At 36.7% G+C, this 10,495-nt stretch overlaps 2 long non-coding RNA genes across 2 annotated transcripts; one reads left to right on the forward strand and one right to left on the reverse strand.

The window, feature by feature from the left end:
* Positions 1-2,700: 2,700 nt before the first annotated feature.
* Positions 2,701-4,897, reverse strand: LOC127106847 (uncharacterized). Its single transcript, XR_007795510.1, has 2 exons — positions 4,772-4,897; positions 2,701-4,540 (listed from the first exon to the last, which is right to left on the reverse strand). It is a non-coding gene; the product is annotated as an uncharacterized LOC127106847 (long non-coding RNA).
* Positions 4,898-5,089: 192 nt separating this feature from the next.
* On the forward strand, positions 5,090-5,945 carry LOC127106846 (uncharacterized). Its single transcript, XR_007795509.1, has 2 exons — positions 5,090-5,235; positions 5,344-5,945. It is a non-coding gene; the product is annotated as an uncharacterized LOC127106846 (long non-coding RNA).
* Positions 5,946-10,495: the final 4,550 nt, after the last annotated feature.

Here is a 10,495-nt window from a genome sequence, read left to right on the forward strand (position 1 = left end):
TGTACTCAACGGGAACCTTTTAGTCTAATTTGCTATTTGAATGTTAGTTAATTGTTATTCGCTTTCTTCGAGTAATTAGAATTGGTAATAGAGATGGATGAAGACCTCAAAATGGGAAAAGGAAGGTTTTTTATTAGTGTGCTCGCGAAGATACAGCAATCTCCTACCTACGTATCCTTATGGTGCAATAAGGAAATCAGAGCATTCGTAGTTCGGGGAACTACAGTTTTTGGTTGGTGTCTTTTAATGAACGGCTGTGTAGATCGCGTTCTAAAGGCTAAACGCTGGCTTGTCTACTCTCGATGGAGGCTTAAGCGTTGGTTTGTTATGCGCATTAGAAAGGATTAACAGTGTTCTTTCTGAAAAGAGTTTTGGTCACGCGGGGGTGACAAGTTGAATTGATGTGTCAAATCTTTTGTTTGGTTTGTTTCGATCGCTCGGGGCGAGAAGTTGGTTTGATGTTGGAGATGTTTTTTTGAAGAACGACGAAAGATTGAGCAATGTGGTGTACACCAATCGTCCAATTCTTTCGAGGAATAACAAGGCGACCGCCTTCTACTCCTTATTCGTTCGAATTATTTTGAAAGTTTATTTGTGGATGTTGAATATGCACGGTAGGGAGGCGTACGCCTCCTACTTGCTTATTCAAAGAATAATGAGGTGTGCGCCACCTATTCCTTTATCCAAGTTTATTTAAAGTATTTTAATCGTAAGTCGATGATTTATGCAATATGGCGAGCGCCAATTATTCAAACAATCGAGAGATGGTGAGGCGAACGCCTCCCATCTTTTATCATCCGGAGTTTAATTTAAGAAGAAATGTTTAGATGTTGTATTTGATTTGCAAAAATAGTTTGAATTTTGAATTGGTAGATTTTGAAAAGTCGATGATTTGAGCAATGTGGCGTACGCCAATTATTCAAATAATCAAGGAATGGTGAGGCGACCGCCTCCTATTCTCAATCGAAGTTTAAGTTAAAGTTTATTTTGTAAAGTTGTGTTTGATATGAAACGTGATTTGAATTTATTCGATTGTGGTTTTAATTGGATGACGAAGATTCGAGCAATATGTCGTACGCCAATTATTCGAATTATCGAAAGATAGTGAGGAGAACGCCTCCCATCCTCTTTTCATCTGAAATATGGAATTAAAAGGATTTGGAATTTGTAGTTGATTTAGAAAATGATTTGAATGTGTATAATCATGGTTTGAAAATACTTTGAATTTGGAACTTATATTTGATTTGAAAAAGTGGTTTGAAATTGGTATTTGGTTAAGATTTTAATCGGGTGACAAGAACTCGTGCAATATGGCGTACGCCAATTATTCGAGTAATTGAGAAATAGTAAAGCGAACGCTTCCTATATCTTTTTCATCCCAAATTTTAAGAGAAAACTCTTTTGAAGTTTGAATGGCTTGGAAAAAAGGTTTGAATTCGTGTTTATGAATGAAATGAATTTTATTTAGTGTATTGTTCATCTACTCGATTAATCAATAACCGAATAGGTCTCATTGTAAGAAAGCCCAAGAGTAAGCTATGTGAGGTTGATGGCGATGCTTAAAAAGCAATCGACTTACAAAGGTGTTTTTGAAAATGGGCTCGATGTTTAAATCGAGAATTGTGGTTTGTGCTTTTTGAAATTGGTTTGGATTGATGGTGGATTGGAATGAAATAAATCAATAAATATTTAATTAACCAAATTAATTACTTAAGATTTGATTGAATCGATTAATTAACTTAACTAAAATTAATTATCAAAATTATTTATTTAAGCTCAAATAATCATGTTAATTAAAATTAATTAATGGTAATTAATTAATTAAACAAAATTTTAATTTAATTGACTAATTTAATTAAAAGAGTGGAAATATGTGATAATGTTGATTTGCAAAAATTGAATCGGTGTGCTCAAACCGGTTTGTGCGAGATAACAATGATTAATGTTATTCGCGAACTCATAACTCGGCGAAAATATTCTTTTGATGTATTGAATCTTTTGATGGTATATCGACATGAACTTGTCGAGTCCATATTTAATTTGACTTTATCATGGCGAGGACAAAAAACCAATATTATATTTATTTATTTACACTTGTTCACCTCATTGTCTCAATACCACGACATATGAATCCAGCCTAAGCACATTGTTTATCGGATCAAAGTAAACATCGAGGTTAAAAACGAGGGCTTTTGAATAACTACTACATCAAACCAATCTACTTTTTGGAATAAAATATAAAATCAAGTTTTAACAATTAAAAACAGTTACACTTATTAACAACCAAATTAAGATCTTGATTCACAATATTCTTTAATAACTTATCAGCTCCTCCATACCAAAAAAAATGGGAAATGAAAGAACATATATTTAGGGAGAACATCCACCCAATCATGATTAATTCTCATCAACTCAATATGCACCAAGGTAACAAGCTTGAACCAAGAGTATTAGCTAACAATGTCCACACAATTCCCTAGTGCCCCATATGCAGGATGTTCAAAGACAATCTTACACCAAAAACCAAACACAGTACTCAAACCAAATTTGGCGAGAAAGGATTTTGGGGAGAATAATAAAGAGAAACATAACGGTAGTAGTGCCACAACAAATACTTAATAAACCGAAGCCTTATGTGAACCATTCATAAAATGAAAAAAATTTAGCAGCAGAATTATTAACATGATAAGGTGCCCACAATAAGAACAACTTAATTGTTTACAAGACTACCGCAATGTCGACATAAATCCAACACTTATTCCGAAACACATTCTGTCATGAAACATATGGAATCGAAATAAACTTCTGCAGTAAAGCCGATACGTAATGCAATCAAAATACCGAAACTAATTTTTGAGTTGCACACATGATTCAATAACTAAAATAGCATCAAACTATGGAACCATTCGTAATCAGTGTTTTCGGTTCGAGATATTACCGAATGCAGCACCGTTGATGAAGCGAATCTGGATCTTTCCGTTCCGAGTCTTAACCGAACCCTTACCTGCACAAAAAAACCAAACAAAAACCAGCAGCGAACCAATCGAAGAAAACTCTCTAACTTGAAATCATCCAAAACAAAGCTGAAGCAAGTGGCCTCGTTCTTGTTCGATATCCTATGGCACCGCTAAGGTGCTATTGAGTTATTATTGTTGAGTTTTGCTCTGAACAATTCCTGAGTTGCAAGGATGTTGAATTCGTTGATGTCGACGATATCATTCAACTTCTTTCCTGGCGATGAAAAATGTAACAGTAAACTCTACTGTTTGTTAGAGGCGTGACGGATCGGCGACCGGAGTTGCTGAAGGTACCATCAATGGCGAGAGATTCTGGGAGATATTGAGTATTCACCGGTCGTGTGGTACGGAGGAGATGCGTATGGTTTGTATTTGGAGAAAAGGATGGTGCGAGCGGAGGTTTTAGGTGGAAACGTGGTTACGGCGGTGGATTGCGCTTTGTTTTTGTTGTTGGTGAGCGGTGGAGATCCGTTTTTTGTTTGCGGTCGATGAGAGAATGTAGGTGATTGATGGTGGTGTTAATGGTGTTTGAGATGAGGAACAGACGGTGAGGGAGGCGAGAGCTGGGCGAGTGAGTTTTGTGGGTTTGTGAAGAAAGCGGAAAGGAGACGGAGGTGGAGTTGGTTGAAGGGTGGATTTAGGTGAAGAAGATGAAGGTGTGAGGTGAGGTAGGGTTAGTGGAGACGGAGAAGGCGGATGTAGTGAGTTTGTGAGAGAGAGCCACGTGAGTGACCGTTTCTTTTTCCTTTTTTACGTTTTTTGAAAGAGAGAGAAGAAGGGGTAACGTGGAGATAGGAGAGAGACGCTGGGAAATTCAATGAATAGGAGTGGGAATTAAGTCGTTATGAGTGGTAGGTGACAGCTATTAAATGAGAGAGACGTGAGAGTTTGTTGTATGAGAGAGTGAAGAGTGACACGTGTCACACTGCTATTAGATCCTCAAAATTCACCAAATTTATTCCTTCTTATCCATTTCTTTTTCAGATTGAGAAATATTTTTATGAATAAATCTAAACTCACATTTTTAACCTTTTTTTTTCACTATACTTTAAAAATTAATAGTTAAGCAAACCAAAATAAATTCAATAATAATTATGATTATTTACACTAATTATTTTAGTTGAATAATTAACCTAATAAAAATAGTGACCGATTATAAATATAAGCCGGATATAAATTTGCTTGTAAAATTAAATCGGACACACTAAAATAATCAGCACAAAAATAAACTTATTAAAAAATACAGCGTTTCTTCAAATTCTGAAATAAATTTGCACCGGTTAAAAGGCTCAGGCGGGTCAAAATGTAATCGAAACAGTCGCTGAAAAATACAACGAGCACACCAGGTTAAACTACGTGAACAGTAGATTAATAATACTGGTGTCTGCAATTTTAAATTTGAAACTTTTTACCCGCTGATTTTGCATGTTCTTGAGAAACGATTTAACCAATTTGTCTGTATTCTCAATAAATTTATTCTGACTGATATTTCAGGTATTATTCATGATGAAATGCATGTCACGCTGTGCATATAATGCAAATTAAAAAATGAAGTCAGATTTACAAAAATTTAAATATGCCCAGACAAAATTGAGGTATGACACTCTTCTATCGACCGAATCAGAGCAAATACGCATAGATCACACACGAAAGAATCATCACCAATAATGGAGCAAGACTTCACTTAAACCGTATTGTAGGATTCGTATCGTATTAAAGGAAACAATGAATCGCGGAGGGATGAAGGTACCTACCGGTGACGATAATCGCGAATCGGAGTTCCGGTAACTCGAACCACTTCATGATACTTCTCCTATTTCTTCTGCCGTGTAAGTTAAACCGTGAACTGTTGGGAGGTTGAGGGGAGAATCGCGAATCAACTCTGATTCCGCTTGTTATGCAGGACAGTGCGTGATTATGCCAGAAATGCTTGGTGTATCACAGGTTTGGATTGTTACCGCTTTCTTCTTCCTTCTGTCCGTCGACGCCTCCTCTTACTCACTTTCTATTGCCGTTTTAGTGAGCTAATAAGGTTGAATATGAGTGAAGTGTGTTGAATCACGGAGGTGCGACGATGTTGTGGAGTTGTTGGATTCGATAGTGGTGGCGGTTCTTGGAAGGTTGAAGAAAATTAGGTGATGAAGGAAGAAGAAGAAGAATCTGGAAGCGGTTTGAGAGAGGGAAGAAGAAGAATAATCTGGAAGAGGCTTTGAGAGAGGTGAAGATTGATTTATATACGGTTGAGTTTGATTTGAAGAAGTTAGGAAGTTTTTTAGATTTGTTATTGGATTCTGAAATTATACAGGGTAATTTCTTTTTTATGCAGTGAATTTGTTATTGAAATGGCTCACATCGCCGGCTTTAAGAAGCTGCTAAGCTGTTGTTGAAGCTTTGGTTTTGAAAGTTACGAGCTACGTCGCGGCTTGTTGTTGGTGTGGATTGATGGTGTTAGAAGCATGGTTCTGCAGGTGTAGCTTTTGTGCTCTTTGACGGCTTGGAGGTTTTGGCTTGTAGCCGGTGTTGTTGCATTTCGCCAGCTTGGCTCATGCTTGATTTGCAATTGCTTCAGGCTTGATTTGGTACCATTTATGCAGCTTATGGAAGTGTGGTTGTTGTTCTTTGTTGTAGCTTTTCCTTTTGACCTTGATGTGTTGTTGTTTGGCTGGCTCGCGTGTGGCTTGCCGTATTGGAAGCATGAAGTGTTGGTTGCACCTTGTCTTTGTAGTAGCTTCGTTGGAAGCAGCTGTTGTGTAGCCGCTGCATTGAGTTCAGTGCGTTATATTGCGTTTTATTGCGTTGTTGTTGCGTTTTGGAAGTGCTTATCAGTTGTAGCATTCATTTCACTTGTTTATTGCAACTTGTTTAATGGTTATGTACAGCATGTAAAGTATAACTTGGATAATTATTTTATTTATTTTTATGGATTAATGTAAATGTTAAAAAGGAACTAATTCATAATGGACTTAGAAATTGGGTTAAAGTGGATCAAATGAAATTGGATGTTTACTCACATGAACATGCTTAATGGATATGGTAAATTGGACATTGATTTTTTTTAATGGACAATTGTATGTGTTTAATTGGGCTTTACAATGGATAAAACATATGGATTTGGTTATTTGGATTTAAAAATTAGAAATGGATTTGAATGTTAGAAATGGATTAATTTGGAAAATGGTTAATGGGCTTTTGAAAATGGATTAATTTGTTTTTATGAATATGGATGGAGTTTGGATAGTTGATAATTGGATATGGATATGTAAATGGATTATTGGATTAAATTGGATAATGGGCTTGGAAATAAATGGCTTTAAAATATGGACATTGGATTTGTAAATGAAAATTGGATATTTGGTTTTAAAATGGATAACTCCAAAAAATGAGTAGTTAAATGGGCTTAAAGAAAACAAAGGAATGGGCTCAATGCAAAAATGATCAAATTTCCAAGATCAGTTCGACTTTTCAGTAATCAACTCGGATCATCCAACTCATCTTGAATTTCCAAAATTAATTCGAAAAAAGAACGATATGATTTCTAAAACCAAATATATTTTCAAAGATCAAATCTAACTTCAAAATTAATTCAAACTTCAAAAGTTAGTTTGAAATTGAAATCAACACGAAGTTATAATTAATCAGAACCATTATTAACATGATGCCAAGAGGATGCTTGCATATGGCGAACCATGCTTATTCAATGGAATGAATGAATGAGGATGATATGCAAATATTTGGGATTAGTGACCTATAAGATCAATGTGAAGGGTGGGGCGAATTTCGGGGTATGATAGTATTTGATCATGGGTTGAGGTTGCTTCATGAGCAAGGCACAGTCAATGGACAGATGAATTAGGGTTTCCTTGGGAAACAAGCCTCAAACCCTTTGGTTTATCTTGATCAAATTGACAAATTGAGATACTTGGGAGGCATATATTATGATTGATAGCTTTGGGAACCATTGTCATGCTTGCTTTCACTTACATCTGGCCATATCATTGAGCATAGAGCCTCCTAGGAGCCTTAGATCTTATGATTGCTCGAGCTACAAAACAAACAATGTTAGTGACATATTTTTGTGCTTTTGGTTAGTAAACAAAATAAGAAAAGCAATAATATACAATTCAAGCATGCTTGGTGGCCTCAAACCAACTCACACAAGTCCCACCCCAAGGGTTAAGGAGCCAAGATGCTATGATCCTTGAGGCAAGATGCAAATGCAATGATATGATGCCACGAGGGATCTTAGGGTCAAAATTAGGGTCTTACAGATGCCCCTATTTAAGGTCATTCTAGCCGGAGAAGTGAAGGTTAAAATCTTCATCTCGACGAGGTAGAATGGGCTTAAATAATAACAAAGAGACGAATTTTGGTCCCTAAGAGACCTCATGATGCAAATGTATGTATGCAAAAGGTAATACTTTGTGGGGATATATGTCCACAAAGGAAAAAGGAGCCAAGAGAAACTGAAGAATCCATATGAGTAAAACACTCATAAATGGGACAGAGACTCCGGGGACTTTACTGGGGAGTAAAAAGGGGTAAAATGCGTGAGCAGGTCACGACTTGAAACTTGCTGAGAGACACGAAGGGATTCCATGAAAATAAATCAATGGAAAAACTCGAGCTGACACAAAGATGCATGTATTGGGGAATATGCAAATACAGCAAAACTATCCACAATGGATACTTCGGATAAAAATCTGGACTCCAGTGGGGAAAACCCACTAAGGGACTCAGGCAGGGAGATCCACAAAGGACTCAGCTGAGGAAAAGGCAAATGAGGTATTACCGGTTACTGGGTAATAAGCTCAAAGAGACATGTGATCAATACACCGGTATAAGGGCGAGAGAACAACACGCTCGGGGAGAATGAATATCTAAGACCAGTATAAGGGTGAGAGATATCAATCATCCAAAACATCTGAGGAAGACCTAAAAAGGTATATTTCAACTCAGGAAAATCTGACTCCACAGGGGACAAAAGTCATAATAGAGGGCTGGAGGAAGGAACACCAGGGATTCCGGTTACTGGGCATATAATAGGTGACCAACCAAGGCGTGAATTGGGGAATATTTCCAAGACACTCATCATCCGAAAGGAGGGCTGAAAAAGCAACTCGATCACAGGATGGACATTCAATTCCATAAGGAAATACGAATCTTACTCGACTGGGGAAGAAAAAGACTTCAACCGAAGAGCGCATGAGATATATTATCTATTACCGTCAGAACGTAGATAACATACTCACATGGAAGATTATCTACAACCGATTACTGGGTTAATAAAGGATAAATCGACCGAAAAAAAAGGACATCGGGATACCGGCTACTGGGTATCCACAACCGATTACTAACTACTAATTACTAACTTTTAATTCAAGCATTTAATTCTTGCCATTTACTTTAATGCAATTTAATTTCTTGCTCATTTATTCATATTGTCTTTTCCTTTTGCTCACTTGAGCTCATGTTTATGTTTATGCCATTTGCTTTTTGCTCACTTGAGCACATTATTATGTATATACCATTGCTTTGTGTTTGTTTTGTTTTTGTTTGTGTGAACCTAATGCAAATTGAGAAAGTACTTAGAATTAGGACCTTACCTATGCTTAATGGAGTTTCAAGAGCAACTAGGACTCATGCCTTTAGAATGCTAAAAATTTTGAAGAGCAACTAGGCCTCATGCCTTTAGAATGCTTAACCTTGAAAGTTGAATTGAAAGGACCCCTATTCTAAACTCTCTCTTGGTCCATTTCTATTATTGCATTGTGGAACTTTTTGATTTTTTTGTTCTTGTGTGATATGGATACCAAACTTGAGCTAATTAGAAGGACCATTGTCATGAGCATCCAAGTTAAGAGAAAGACAAGTCCAATTGGAAGATCCTAGGAGCTTGATTGAATATTTGCTTGATTGCTTGAGTTAATTGCTTATTGCTTGCTAAGTCCAAGGGAAAGGAGCTCTTGAATCATCTTTATGATCTCAAGAAAGGAACTCCAAGGGTTTTATTTCTCTTCTCTCATCTTTGCATGTTTAGGACCTAGCCATTCTCTTCTTCTCTCCATTCTAACCCAAGTCAAACTTATTTTGTGCAAACATTGACATTGTTTTCAAAACTAGAAACCTAGGCATTATGCCTTTGATTTTTCAAACTATTTTCATAATACTTATTTTGAATTGAATCTTAAGTCAACTTTGACTTCATTTTGTGAATACTTATAACTTGTAAATACAACTCACTTCAAGTGATTTTTGTGGTTCCAATAGCCACCTTAGCCAAAGCTTTTCATAAACATTAGCTATTAGGTTTGAGTTATCATAGTGGTTGATGTAAACCTCACCTTATTCTTAGTGATTGGACTATAAGTCTTCCATACTTATTATAGGGTGGATCCCTCACTAGTATGTTGAAGCTCTCCTCACATGGTGGATTGTGGTTTAGGTTGAGTTTTCTCCCTTTGATAACAAAAGACCTTAAGGCTTTTGTCAAATCAATTCACCAACTTATTTTCAGATTTTTACCCCGAACTACGAGGTTTTGATCCTACCTTTGTGATGGTACGTAGGCAATGAGTTTATCCATTCAAACAACAAAATTGTAAATAATTTGTATATTCTTTTCTCATCTCCCCAATCATGTTTGCACAAATATTTTCACAAATACCAACCTACCATACAACATTTACAAAAAGGTCTCCCTTATAGTACTAAGGATGTTTTGGGTGCTTAAAACCTTCCCATTGCATAACCAACCCCCTTACCCAGATCTCTGACATTTTTATTAGTTTTTGATTTGATAAAACTTCTCAGTTCTTGTTCGCTTTCTAACCTTTCCTTTGGATAAATAGGAGTGCGGTGGCGACTCGAATTGTATGATTTACTTTTGATTTAGTCAATAAATATAAAGGTAACGAATACCCCTCTACACAATGTAGCATTCTCGTGTTTCTGTGGTTTTCTGAAGTCCTCATACTTGAGGCAAGCCATTGGTGCTTCCAATTCTTCATTTCATGAGCAATAAGTATGAACACCATGATTTTCTCCTTCACATTTCTCTCAATATACGAAGAGTGAAGGAGATCCATTGATACAGTGATGATCTCCATCACACGAGCTTCATTTCCATGGCCTTGTTTTTAATTTTCATTAAAGTTTATTTTCCTGCAACTGGTGGCCCGAATTTGTTGTCTGGCCAGAGAAGATGGTGGTTTCCACCACCACCACCACGTGTGCACGTTTGTGGCCCTTGGATTTGGCTTCCACGATCTAATCTCACACGTCCGTTTCAATTACTTCATTTAATGCATGTTGTTGCGCGTTTGACTCAAGCCCAGCGTGTGTCATCAGATTTGGACCATCCATGAGCGCCACGTCAATTAATGAAATACATCATGTGGCTGTGCATTTTCCGTTTATTCCATTTTCTTTTTATTTTCTGTTAATTCCTTTTATTTTAAAAAATTCATAAAAAAATTCAT

Source organism: Lathyrus oleraceus, chromosome 7, assembly GCF_024323335.1.
Source record: "Lathyrus oleraceus cultivar Zhongwan6 chromosome 7, CAAS_Psat_ZW6_1.0, whole genome shotgun sequence".
Lineage (NCBI taxonomy): Eukaryota > Viridiplantae > Streptophyta > Magnoliopsida > Fabales > Fabaceae > Lathyrus > Lathyrus oleraceus.